The sequence below is a fragment of the Triplophysa dalaica genome, chromosome 3 (assembly GCF_015846415.1).
Source record: "Triplophysa dalaica isolate WHDGS20190420 chromosome 3, ASM1584641v1, whole genome shotgun sequence".
Classification (NCBI taxonomy): domain Eukaryota; kingdom Metazoa; phylum Chordata; class Actinopteri; order Cypriniformes; family Nemacheilidae; genus Triplophysa; species Triplophysa dalaica.
Genome location: NC_079544.1, coordinates 9,226,873 through 9,240,574, shown reverse-complemented (window position 1 = coordinate 9,240,574; position 13,702 = coordinate 9,226,873). Strand labels below are relative to the sequence as shown.

The following is a 13,702-nucleotide window of genomic DNA, read 5'->3' as shown; positions in this document are numbered from 1 at the left end:
TGTATGCAAAACCCAGAAGCGAGTTAGCAGTTTAGAACTTCCGGTTCCATCGCTCCAAAAACTATGATTTTTTTATGGGTTTTTGGTAAAGCGTTCGAAATAAGGTCTGTGGTAATAAAAAGCCTCTAAATTTTTTCACGTTTTATTCTATGAAATAGAGCACACCAAATATAACCTGCTTGTCATTTTTAAATCCTTATTGTGTCTTAAAAACAGCAGTCGCTAACAATATTGCTAAACCAACGGCGGACCGTTAGATGTCGTCGCGCATATAAAGCTCACAAATAATGCAACATGGGCAAAGATCTCTTAAAACATAGATGCGGATTCATTCACGGAGTGATATCTTACCAGGGAACATGTTTTATTTTTGCATTTGTTACTTAAAAACTTTGTTTTTAAACAATTATTTTTGTTTTTGTTGCTTTGTTCTTTAAAAATGTCAATTATTTTAGTTGTCTATATTTTTTCAATCTTTCAATCTTGTTCTAGACTTCAGAACTCTAGATGAATAGATAACTTTTAAAACGTGCACTTGAATGTTTATTGCTCTGTTTGTTTCCATTGTCTGAGTGAAAAATCTAATTTATTTTATTTTTTAAAGTTACATTTAGAGGCTTTTTATGCCTTTAATAGGATGGAAAAGTAGAGAGCAGACAAGAAAGTGGTGTTCAGAGATAGTGGAGTGGGCAAAGAACCTTTGAGGCGGTTCCCTGAATGCTTTAATAGGTGAATTTAATTCTGAAATTATATTCAAGAAGTAGCCATGAAACAGACAAACTGTATCTGTCTCAAGCTTCTATTTGTTTTACAAACCACAAAGACGAATGTCTATGTTTGTGAGCAAGAAATGTAGTGAGAAAAAAGTCAGATGTTTGAGTGGCCACCAGATCTCCACCAGAACCCAGGGACCTGGAGAAAACACACTGTATTTAGTCCTATAAAAAGAGACAAAGGCACTTACAGCATACTATCCCTCAATAGTTAATTTAACAGTTAAATGAGAACATTTATTTCTTAGATTTTTTTCAGAATTTTTTCCAGCCGAGTTAAAGCAGCCAGGAAAGTGCACAAGGTTAAGTCTGATTGAAAGGGAACATCGTCTCATATCTGATTTTCAAAGATCCTACTCCGATGATTTCTGGAAGGTGCTGAAAAACCAGTGACATTTTTACTGACATCAATGTCATTCTTTTCATTCTAACAGCATACAGGTTTGGAATGACATGAGGTTGAGTAAATAATTTCAGATCTTTCATTTTGGGCGAATAGTTCTTCTAAAGACCCAGAATAAACACTGACATACTTACAAAAACAGGACTCAACAAAGGGTGACAGAGTATCGCAGATGGCTGAGAAAGATCAAGGGCAGACGGAGTGTGAGAATTCTTCCTGTCTACTGGCCTAAGCTCAACCCAGTAGAGCAGCATAGGGTGAAAGGGTTCATTTGGACCGGGTCCGGTGACCGTGGCCAGAGAGGCACGGCCCGAGACGTTTTGCCCGGTTTATTCCAGATGTGCCTCACAGGCCTGGCAGAAGATTAAAGCTCTGCTGCCCATTCCTCAGCCACACCTTCTTAGGACTGAGAGAGAGAGAGAAACAGATCAGGTCTGCATACCGTGCCTCCTTTAGATCTTTGTAGTTTCAGCAAACTGTAACTTTTTGCACATTAACAAAAATGTCCTTCGCAGCTCATGCTAATCCCATAACCAGTCATTACCAGAGGACTACAATCCAAGACCAAACCCTAAATGGAAACTTGATTTCATCTGGAGAGAATGTAAGGTCCAGTAAGTCGTAATGTGTAGACGCAGTATTTTTGGTGGCCGTGCATTTCAGATTGGTGTACGAGTAGTTGACGTTTGCACATCTCGTCCTGTCACCTCAGTGATTTTCTCTGAACGTTTATGTTCCTGCAATTACACTTCACTAGAGACAAAGAAGTTGCATCCTTTAGCATTCTTATCCATCTCAATGTTGGTGTCTTGTCTGACACACTTAAAATCAGACTTGTTCTAACAAATTAGATTTCACACAGCTGTACATATTTTCTCAATTGTAAGTGCATTGCAACATTAGATACATTTCAAGTGCCTTGTTAGTCATATGACAAAGCACCACTTTGGCAAACCTTTGTGTTTTTCCGCTGCCCTTGCGGTGCACCCATTGAAATCAATTGATTCGTAGCATTCTCTGACATAGGCTACACTCTAGTGTGTACTTGCCCTTACATTGTAGCGTTGTCCAGGTTTCCAGGGAAGGCTTAGTCAGTTTTTGAACATGTTTTATTACCGCTGTCTCCGTCTGAACTCCGTCTCAAAGTTCGAGAAGTCCAGATGCAGCTCTTCCAAGAACGATTGCTAATGTTCCTCTGAAACAAAAGGGGTGTTTAGATGGAACTGGGCAGACCGTTTCTTAACCCTCACGCTAAACTGAACTTCTTAAGTCTCTCATCCCCTCTGCTTCTCCTCAACCAGACATTCACACACAAGTCTTCTGTTTTTAATCTCTCCTTCTAGTCCTACACTAATATTCTGCTGCTTACTCTACACCCGCTCTCTCTCTTTTTTTCGTAGGCAGGCTGATCCAGACAGCTCGACTGTGACCTGGCAGATATTTACTTGCCTGCTGACGTGGCTCTGCTGTATCAAGGCTGCTAAAATCTCTCTCTCATGTTTGCTTCCCTTACTCCATCCCTCCTACTTCCTGCTGCAGAAGCTGGCAGTCTGTACTTTACTCTCATAGAAAATCCTTTAATTCTGATTAGGTTGGTTATTTTTTATCTTCTTTGTCCCTGGAAGAGTGTGGTTGGTATGGTGATGTGCCATGCTTGCCTGTTGCGCTCCGGCTGAGGAGACTGTGGTCTGTGCTGGAGCCAATGACGGACATGACTCCTGAAAACATTCTGCTGATGCTCACAGTTTTGTGTGGACCGTTTAAAGGGAAAGCTCACTTTTGTTTTTCTGCAAAACCAAGTAGTTTCAGGATGTCTTTGCAGTGTAATAAAAGTGGATGGTATCTAAAAACTTCCAAACAGTAAAAAAGTATCTTAAAAAAAACCTGTTGAAAAAACTGAACCTGCCTGGTTAGATATGTTTTGAAGCAAGGTAGTTGGTTTGAGCTGGTCATGTGCTGGTCCCAAGTAGCTAGCTCCTAGCTCAGGACTAGCTCATAACCAGCTAAGGACAAGCTTAGTTAGATATGATTCAAAACATAAAGCTATTCACGCTATATTGAAACTTTGCAGTAGCTGTATGTAAAACAGCATTTTAGGGTGAAATTAGCTTCTAAGAAACTAGTTTGTTAGGCTCCCAGCTAGGCTCTTGGATATGGGAAAATAAAAGGAGAGCTCAGTGGGATCTTTTCCTCTAGGTCTTTAAGGACTTCCTCTTGTATGTCAGTTGAAGGTAGTCTGCAGTTTGTAAGTGAACCATCGTTGTCTCCTCATATCCTCCTTAGTTTGTTGGCTGGTGAGTATAGTGCAGAACCAGCGAATTGTTTACATGCTTCCACATGTGTATGTTAATGATTATCTGTGCCTGGACATCAATCTCAACCTCCCTGAAGACTGAATCTTCTGTAATACCACACATATGTTTAATTAGTGTTAAAATACTATTGGTTTTAATGAGACCAACAGCACATAAAAAAGAAGAGGATGCCTGAGGCGTAGCACACAGCTTGTTCATATGCATCTGCTCCCTAAGAGTTCTCATATAATCGGTCGTAGGGAGCCACAGGCTCCAATTTAACGGTTCCTGTCATGTTAATGGAACCCATTAACTTGGTTGCTGGGATCCGTAACATCCGGCATACGTGTCTCCCCGTTTAAGATACTTGTTTCCCCACCCGATTGGTGGAAGTTGATAGTGACAAAAACAAGGGTGTCTACATTTTCAAACAAAAAGATAAAAGATGTGGTTAATTTGGATGTACAAACTACAATACACACAGGCCATTATTGTGACGAAATTGACATGCCAGACCATACTTTGGGCATTACATAATAAGTTATTTTGGTTGAATAAAAACAAAACCTTTTGAGAATGGGTTTCTTAGTCCATGTTTTTGAAAAAAAAATCTTTATCGTTTCTGTGTAATACAGTAATGCTAATTTGTGAAAACAATTAAACGATGTGCATGCCTATTATCATACATGTTCAGTTTATACAGCAAACAACAATGCCAGACTATGGGACTATCTGTGTTGCTCAACACAGAGTAAAGCAAAGTCTAGATTTCCTGCACAACTATGACCAGTAGAGATGCAATATTAAGAAATGCCAAATTTGTGTGAACGGCAATGGTTTCGACAACGTTGACGTGTGTACATGAAACTTCAAGAACACAAAGATAAAACTTTTCTGTTTTTTGCCACATGGTTGTCATGTAAATATTCCCTAAGAATAGTTTACAAGAATAGAGATTAAGGACAAAAGAAGGTGTTAGGTATCTATTGTGCCATTTGTTTCTTAAAATAGGCTCAGTTCCAAATCCGAATTAACTTAATTTTGGTATTAGGCAGCTACTTTTAACCCAGCATCCTATCTGTGACTAAAATGGACCTCGATTCTGTACATTGGCAACAACGTTGCAGATGCTTACTCAGTTTAACCACACAAATAGTGCTCGTAAACTGATTGACCTAGGAGATGACACATCCTTGGAAGACTTTTTATTATGTTCATTATCACAATAAACATATAAATGTATTGATTTTCTAATACATCTTTGGAACAGTGGTGGGAGTGCTACCATAGGGTACATGCAATGGCACCCCACAATTTGTCCAAGTCTTCACATGCAGTTAATCTAAGATCACTATGGTTTGGGACAGAGCCACTTTATCTACTTCCCAACAACTAGACTCTAAACATCATCCAGCCAAACCAGTGCTGTCCAGTTGGTCATATGGTCACTAATGTCATCCGTGCCAATGTTCCAGCTCACCTTAGCAACGCTTTCTGACTGCTTTGTTTTTTTATCTAGTTTTCTGGCTGGAGATAGCCGGTTAGGTCGAAGGAATGCGAGGACTGGGCCTGATAGCACCGTGAGGGACTGTGAATTTCAGCTATGGAAAGCATGGGCTTATCCTCATTCTTCAGCCTAGAAGGCATTCATGCATTTTTTCCCTTGTCCTTTCAGAGAAAGTTCAGCTAGACTTTAAGCATGACAACAGCCTCAGGTTAACTATCCCTGGGCTATCTGGTCTCAGGTGGTGTGGTACACACACTGGGGTTTGCTAGGATCCTTATCTGTCTGATAATTGCATGTCTGTCAATGATGTGTTTTATTACTGTAGTTGTCGTCGATAATGTTGCCATGTGGCAGTATTGACGTTCCTTATCTTTCTTTTTCTATCATTGGTTATGTTTTTGCAGGCATCACACAAGTTGTAAAGCTAATGTACCTGTACATAGTCCAACATTTAAGTTACACCACAGGACTCAATGCAAAAATGTGTACTCTATGAACCGATCTAAGTTTACCTCAGACAGACATTGTCAAGATGAAAGATGAAAGTTAATTTATGTATATGTTAGAGAGGAAAGACATCTGCTGAGTTTGAACCCCATCCAGAACATTTTATTGTATGTCTCTCAACATTTCTTTCTTTTTCCTCTTCTTACATACGTTGACAAGTATGTTTTTGTAAGTGTTAACGTCTTAAAGACTTCCTTGTAATCATTCTTATGTTCTCTATCTTCTACCTTTATCTTCTTTTAAAGTGGCCGTGCAACGGTGTTTCATGCATTCTGATTTCTTTACAATGTTAAACGTGCTGTCTTAAATCGCTTTGGATAAAAGCGTATGCCAAATGCCTAAATGTAAATGTAATGATTTACATGGTCAACTTGTCAAAAAACAAGTTGGCCGTATTACGTAGTATTTGTGTGCTCGATAAACTCCCCCAGCGATCGTACAGGTTTCACAATTTTTTTTTATGAATATTTAAAATTGTTTCGTGACAGATTTTCTTAGTCCCTTATTGGACAATTCTCCTGGAAAAGCATGCGGCATGCCCACGCGCCAGCAAGGAGAGCAAGAGAAGGAGCATGCGCAGACGTCACTTTCACTTGTGTGCAGGAGAGAGAGCATACCTTAGCGAAGTTCAGGTGTTTTTGTTTGTTCAAGACATTTGGGTGATGAATGTTATATAAACGTTGGATATAACGCTGGATTTGGAGATTGTTTGAAACTGATATATGGAGCCGTCCCAGCGCTAAAAGATGTGGTGAGTGAAACTGATGTCTGTGTTTTGTTGGCAATGGGTGTGCAATGTGCTTTAGTTCAGCCTACCCCTCCCCCCGCACGTGCAGTATGGTTTCGGCAATATTTTATTAATGTGATCGAACTAAATACTCTTCGAAGATACGAAGTATGCAACAAAATCATTCTCACAACTTTTACTTGATTTGTTAGGACAAAGATTTGGAATTTACCCAAATATTTACAAATATCATTTAACCTGTACACATACTGTATATAATGTACACTTACTTTCAGTGCTTTTGATTATTTGTTGATTAATTTGTTTTTTGGGTGCTCAGGAATGACTGGGGGAACTCCTGACCTGATTCATACCCAAGGTCTAGGTTAGTCAAACTGGACTGGGCTTGGCTTATATGTACTGCAAGATGAGTGAGGTGAAGGTGCTGTAGGGGGAAACGGAGCTTGTTTCCTGACTTGGCCGGTGCAGATCTGAGATTTAAAAGATAAGAATTGAATTCCACAGCGTTCCTTGCACCAGACTTGCAGCCCCGTGGCTGAACTGGTTTACACGTGGTTGGAGCATAAAAACTTTATTCGGAGCATAAAAACTGTATTCTGACATTCAGACATCCAAGCACTCCAACCAATTTGGAGTCATATGCTCTAGTGAGATGTCTTTGAAGTGGATTGTCGAAAGCTGGTTTGTGCTAGCAAACCAGATTTGTGTACCTTATTCTCTCTTATTCTTACCAAATTCGCCCAAAATTTAAAGTGTTTTTAGTCTTTTTGGCATTGTATAAACAGGTAAAACCACTTGTGCACAAAGGCCGACATTATAAAGCCTCGGCGAATCTACATACAGTATTTAACATACATTGAATTCATAGAACAAAATCACTGGTTTGCAGCCATCCTGGCTATCGTTCAGTGTCAAACACCAACAGTTAGCTGGCGCTGTGAGAAGACCTTCTCTTTTTCCGCTTTGTGCTTTATTTTATTTCTCAGGGCCAAAACCGACAAGGACCTTCCTGGACACCGTAGATGTGTTTTGTTGACAGGATATAGGGGGAGGAACAGTATCCAGGGTAACTAATGAAGAGAAGTGTGTTTGTGGACTATTTTCAGAAAGCTTATCTGAAGGGCAGAGCAGGACACAGTTTAGTCTCAACCCCGGCATTCCTGTCATATGATCTCAGGCCATGTCCAAGCCACCACCTTCTCGATTCTCTCAATAGAGAGGTTTTATTGAGTAAATTTTGCACAGCATATTGGTTTTTATTTTTTGGCCTCTGTTGTAATATGTCACCAATTTTACTTGTATTGTATGTAAAACAGTCATGCCGTGAAATAATTTAGAGGCAGAGAGATAGAAAGAGAGAGAGATGGATCTTGTGTTCACGAGTGTGTGTATGTGAGATATTTCCACGTCATCACTGGCTCCAGGTGTGTGGCTGGAGAGATGAGCGTGTGAGGAGCGAGACGGCTGCAGTAAACACAGCTGTTGATACACACAGCGCTGGACGTCCTTCCCACAAGCTCTTCTCGCCATCCCAACCTGGACCAGCAGTGTGTCTGTTCTTTTTGCACTGCATGTGTGGCAAAACACACAGACAGAGTAGTATTGGAAATCCATAGTTATTTACGCTTTATGTTCAGCGCTTTTGGTTTTGTTAAAGATTCCTTTTACAGTTCTTTTATTGATTATATTGTAGTAAATAGGCAGTTCAGGTTGCATTTATTGATGTTCAGCAACAGATTTTTAACTTTTACAATAACTTTCGTGAATTCATTAAATTTAATTAAAGTTATTATTCACGAGTACAGTGACTTGAAGTGAGAGATGCAGACAGCATTGTAATGCATATTTGTGATCACTCCAAACGCTTGCAGCTCCTCAATTCTTTTATCCCGAAAATAACATTGCTTCTAATACTTTCAGATACAAAAATTTTATGTTTGTGCTGTGCCTAGAACAAGCCTTATTTTTTTTTTGTTTCAATTGTTAGAATGTGTGAAAATGATTTAGAAAATGGTTTAGAAGTAGTAAAGTACATTTACACAATGAAAAACTGAAAACTTTATCCTTTGCGTTTTTAAAAAGTTTCAATGTACACATGACACCGTTATCAAATGATCTGCAATTTCACGGAGCTTAGAAAATGAATAAAAAAGCTTAATAATGCATGCCAGGCCACAGATAGTGCTGTTACGCTATAAAGAAACACTACATGCTTGCGCACATGCTCATATCCTGTTTTAAGCTAAAAGCGCTTTTAAAAAATACACTTTGTCATATATGTATGTATACAGTTTCTGTATATAAATACTATGTCTCCGCCTCCGCGTTTTTGGATAACGCCTACTTCAGAGTTTAGATGGAAACAAAAATTCCGTCGTTTCTGAAAACTGGAGACCCCCTTTCCCAAAGTTTGCATTTTCAGTTCTCAAAAGCACAGTTGTCATGTAAATGAACACCCAAAACGTATAGAAAGTTCTCCTTTTTTAGATGAAAAGGGTCTTGTGTAAATAAACTGTGCGTTAACACTGCCAACGACACCTAGCGACAAAGCGACTTTGTCACACCTTTCAATGAAGACCTGGCGACTTCCAGCGACACGAGCGACAATGAATGTTGACGACTTTATACAAATGATGAGCATACAATATGTTTAAAATCCAAACATTTACAAGCATTATAAAATAACTTTAACAAATTACATTTTAAACTCCTTGGTGGCAAGGCACCGGGGGTGGATGAGATCCGCCCTGAGTACCTCAAGTCTCTGGATGTTGTGGGGCTGTCTTGGCTGACACGCCTCTGCAGCATTGCGTGGCGGTCGGGGACAGTGCCCTTGGACTGGCAGACCGGGGTGGTGGTCCCTCTTTTTAAGAAGGGGGACCGGAGGGTGTGCTCCAACTATCGGGGGATCACACTTCTCAGCCTCCCCGGGAAAGTCTATGCCAGGGTACTGGAGAGGAGAATCCGGCCGATAGTAGAACCTCAGATTCAGGAGGAACAGTGTGGTTTCCGTCCCGGTCGTGGAACACTGGACCAGCTCTATACCCTCTCCAGGGTGCTTGAGGGTTCATGGGAGTTTGCCCAACCAATCCACATGTGTTTTGTGGATTTGGACAAGGCATTCGACTGTGTCCCTCGCGGCATCTTGTGGAGGGTGCTCCGGGAGTATGGGATTCGGGACCCTTTGCTAAGGGCCATCCGGTCCCTCGTAAAAATGCAGCGTGGTTTGTTCCAGAGCTTGTCTGTTCAAAATGACAAAAGCCTGATCGCGAGGACAAAAGGAAAGTGTTTCATCAGTTCTGTCCGGCACAGAAATTCCACCACGTTTGTTCTAATCTATAAAGTCTACGTGATAAGACGTGATAAAATATCAATACTCAAAAACAATTAGCACTGTGTCTTTCTGACATCGTATATATATAACTTTAATCTTATATTGTTTGGTTTAAAACAGAGGGAGCATATATATACACATATATATAAGTGACTGGCCGCTTAATGCCCAGAGAGGACACCGAAAGAGGCCCTCGCCGCCGGTTGCGACTCACATTTTAAATTTTAACCAGCAGTTTGTTCCGTCCAATATTTACCCAGCATGGGTCAAAAACAACTCAGCACTTTTTAGAGTTTAGTAATATTGTACAGAAGGACTGTTATTTAAAGATTTTATTTATTTCACAGTATTGACACTATACCGAACTACTCAGTTGGTGTAGTTTGTAATTGCATTTGCAATCCAAAGGTTGCGGGTTCACATTATTCATAGTAACTTTGAATAAATATCTGTAAAATGCATAGATGAACAAATGTAAATTCACTTTCAAATAATCTGGAAATAAATGAAGTGGATTTTGGTACTAAGAAACATAGCTGGTCAATAATATAAGGAGGAAAACCATCAGGCTGTCTTTCAAATGGCACACTGACTAGTGCTGGTAGGACTGTTTTGTTCCCGGACTGCATGCTCTAGTCATCTGTATACCATCTGAGCCATACGCAACACACACACTTACACCTGTGGAGCAGGTAATGTTTACAGATGTGCAGATGAGAGTGAAATCATGCTCTTATGAGTCGCTTCTCTTTGAAGCACATCAAAGCTGCATGTATGCAAAACCCTTCACCCTCTCAACACTCCAGAGTTATGAGGTTATAAAACATTACGCTTGCTAAACTGACCCTTCTCTAATGTTCATTAGAGTCCCTCTGAACTTAAATAGTTCATAACACAGTGTAGTTGTACCACGCCATCTGTGTTTTCTTTACACATACAGTCATCTGTTGTGATGATGAGACCTTTTACTGTATAGCTGGTCACCATGACATGTTCATCTATGGTTTGTATCCCCTTTCTATGCAACCTTCCCCAAGGTCAAAGTAGATCAGAGCAGGTCATTTTTTACATTTCCCGTTCAGTTCTGTTGTGACTCTTGTGCGTAAGCTCCGGAACTTGCTATGTGCTTGAAAGATTTTGTCTGAACTTCTTTGTTGTCTTGTCTCCAGGGTAGTTTCTTTTGATACGTTGTGCCACCATGAACCCACTTTATTAACTGTTATCTGCTCACCCTGTCCTCATTTTGTTTGCTGGTATGTTAAATATTTGCCACTGCAAACAGGAGTTTCCAGGAAGTCAGCTAGGAGATAAAGGCTAAAGCAGGGTCTTGTGCATCACGATGAGGTGCGAGTCGCTCATCATCGAGAGCTGTGTTTACATGTCTCTCTTTTCCTTAATCCCACGAGTCAATGAGTTCAGCTCTTCTCGCTGTCTCTCTTGCTTTCTGGCTCCCTCTTTCACTTTCTTTGAGTGTCTTTATGTCAAGTCATGCCAACAAAGCTTTGATGATTCAGTCAGCGGTATGAAAGCATTCAGGTGCTTATACAGTACAGGTGTTGTGCATAAAGGAAATAAAAGTGCTATAAATAGACTTACAGCTTTTAACCTCTTTGTTCTCTACAGAGATGTTAACAATACAACTATAAAGTTAGAAATGATGGATTCTGAATTATTCAGTTTTTAAAGTGATAGTTCACCCAGAAATAAAAATTCAGTCATCATTTTAAATGTGTATGACTTTCTTTCTTCCTCTGGACACAAAAGATATTTTGAAGAGAGTTGGTTACTGAACAGTCCCGGCACACATTCACTTCTACTGAATGGACCCAAAACCGATGCAAGTGAATGGGTGCCAGTTAACAACATTCTTCGAAATATCTTCTTTTGTGTTCTGCGGTCATACAGGTTTGAAATGGCAAGAGCCTGACTAAATGATGACAGACTTATTTTGGGGTGAACTATTTCTTTAAGTAAGTGAAACTGATCTGAGTTTGCTACATTATTATAGGTGAGCTAATCCAAGTGTGTAAGCATCCAATGAGAAGTGTGTGTGTGTGTGGTTTTGATCTCAGTAATAAACCTGGGACTGTGGAGAGGCCTCACTTTCTCTTTAAAACAGGAAGTCGTCTGTGCCCAGACTTATTTTTAATTTCCATCGGCCTGTTTACACACTCCCAGCTGTGACACCTCTCTATTAGAGAGAAAGAGAGAGAGAGAGAAAATGTGTGTAGCTGCTGGGAACAATGAGTCACCAGAATCAAGCTTATTAGACCGTAACAAAATGTCTTGCCATAATTAAAACCAATCATGTTAGAGCTAAACATTCTCTTTCTCTCTATTTCTAATGGTGTGTTCATCTGTTGACATGGATCATAGAAATGTTGTAATCGGTGCCCTAAGTATTTATCAAAAAGATTTTGGTCAGTAAAAGAAATCTATAATTTTGAAGACACTGCAGTGTTAGTCAAAGTTGAAGAACGCAGCCTGTGTATATGTTGGTTAGATAACTTGTTTTTAAAGTTTCTCATGCTAACTACTCTTTTTTTAATTCATAATTCATAATTAATAAAAAAACTAACTCTTCTTTCTCAAGAGGTTTTGTCGAGCTTTGGGAAACTTCCTGTGTTACTGGCTCCTGATGATGTATCGCTTCATTTTTGTATAAAAGTGTCCTAAATGTACAGGAGAGACAGAAACATGTCTACGGGGCGGTTTCCCGGACAGGGATTATCTTAAACCAGGACTAGGCCCTAGTTAAATTAGGATATTTAAGTAGTTTTAAAAAACATAACTTACAAAAACATTACTGATGTGCATCTCAAGACAAAACAACCTCACTGATGTATTTTAAGATATGTCAATGTATGTTGTATTAGATCAAGACACGTCTAACATTTCATTTAGTATGTTTCTTAAACCCTGTCCGGGAAACCACCCCAAAACGTCTCAGTTTTTTTTATCTTAAACTCAGTTGTTCCTTCGGCATAGCAAGAAGAATGTTTTGGATATTTCTCCTGAGAAAAGAAACTTGCGTTCTGACATTGTTTCACTGTCTGTGACTGTCTGTGACTTTGCCAAAATACCAGAGTCTGGAATGAAGAGTCTTTTTAATCATGATCTCATTGCATAACTATCTGAAGTTTTTGGGGAATTGTTGGCTAATTCCAATGAATTTGTACAATGTTGTTTGTACAGTGTGTTTGATCTGATCTTTCCTCAGTGGCTGTTGTGTTTTGGGGTTTGGTTAGGATTGCACCTTCATACTTGCTTTGTCTAAAAGTATAAAACGTGTACAAATTTAGATAAAATCATTAACTTGTAGGGCTGTTCAATGTTAATCAGAATTTATCGCATCCAGAATTAAAGTTTGTGTATATAATTAATACATGTCTGTGCACAGTGCATTAATTTGAATTTAAAAGCACATACTCATTTAAGTTACTACGTCAGTTACGTATAACCAAACACTGAGAGAGGAGTCTCTTAGCTGTATTACTCAAGAACCAACATGTGTTTGGTTCCTTCTCAGGGAAAGCTCTGAATACTCACATGGTATCTGTCATCCGTGCTCTGTGTTTGTTTGTATTCATCTGTCCACCCTTCTGCATGATGTTCAGTGAACAAAGGCAGGCCTCGCAGCCCAGAAGACATGACGTTAGCCCTGGTTCTGGAGCTCCTCCAGACTCAGAAATAGGTCAGGTTAGTAAAAATAGGCCAAGGGAGGGTCTGCCACTAACTTTTACAGCCCGCCACCTTTTTCCTCTCAATTCACTGGATCAAACATTAGGACACATCCATATCCAAATAAAAATGGCTGTTTCTGTTGGTCTGTGGACTCTGAGTATTGTAACTGTGTTCTTGGAAAGTGTCTGTTAAAGGAGTCCACATATTTCCTTTCGGAAGTTTATGTGTTGTTTACTGAGGTTGATGTGGTGGAGATCCTCATTTCCTCCCGATAACAACACGGAAGCACATTCATATACAGTCAATATGACTCCGCACCCCACCCCCCATCAAGTGAGAAAATAAATAATGAGGTCAGAGGGAAGGTCTTTGACTCAGCATTGTTCTCCACTCCTCTTTCTTTATGCCCTGAGGAAAGCTTCATTGCCTTTCATTGAAGCTGCTTTTTCTTG

At 39.7% G+C, this 13,702-nt stretch overlaps 1 protein-coding gene and 1 long non-coding RNA gene across 2 annotated transcripts in view; one reads left to right on the top strand and one right to left on the bottom strand.

Annotated features, from left to right (window-relative positions):
• fndc3ba (fibronectin type III domain containing 3Ba) overlaps nt 1-13,702 on the top strand; it is a 120,113-nt gene that overhangs the window by 40,802 nt on the left and 65,609 nt on the right. The window lies entirely within an intron of this gene.
• On the bottom strand, nt 692-2,560 carry LOC130418427 (uncharacterized). Its single transcript, XR_008906330.1, has 3 exons — nt 2,232-2,560; nt 1,311-1,582; nt 692-912 (listed from the first exon to the last, which is right to left on the bottom strand). It is a non-coding gene; the product is annotated as an uncharacterized LOC130418427 (long non-coding RNA).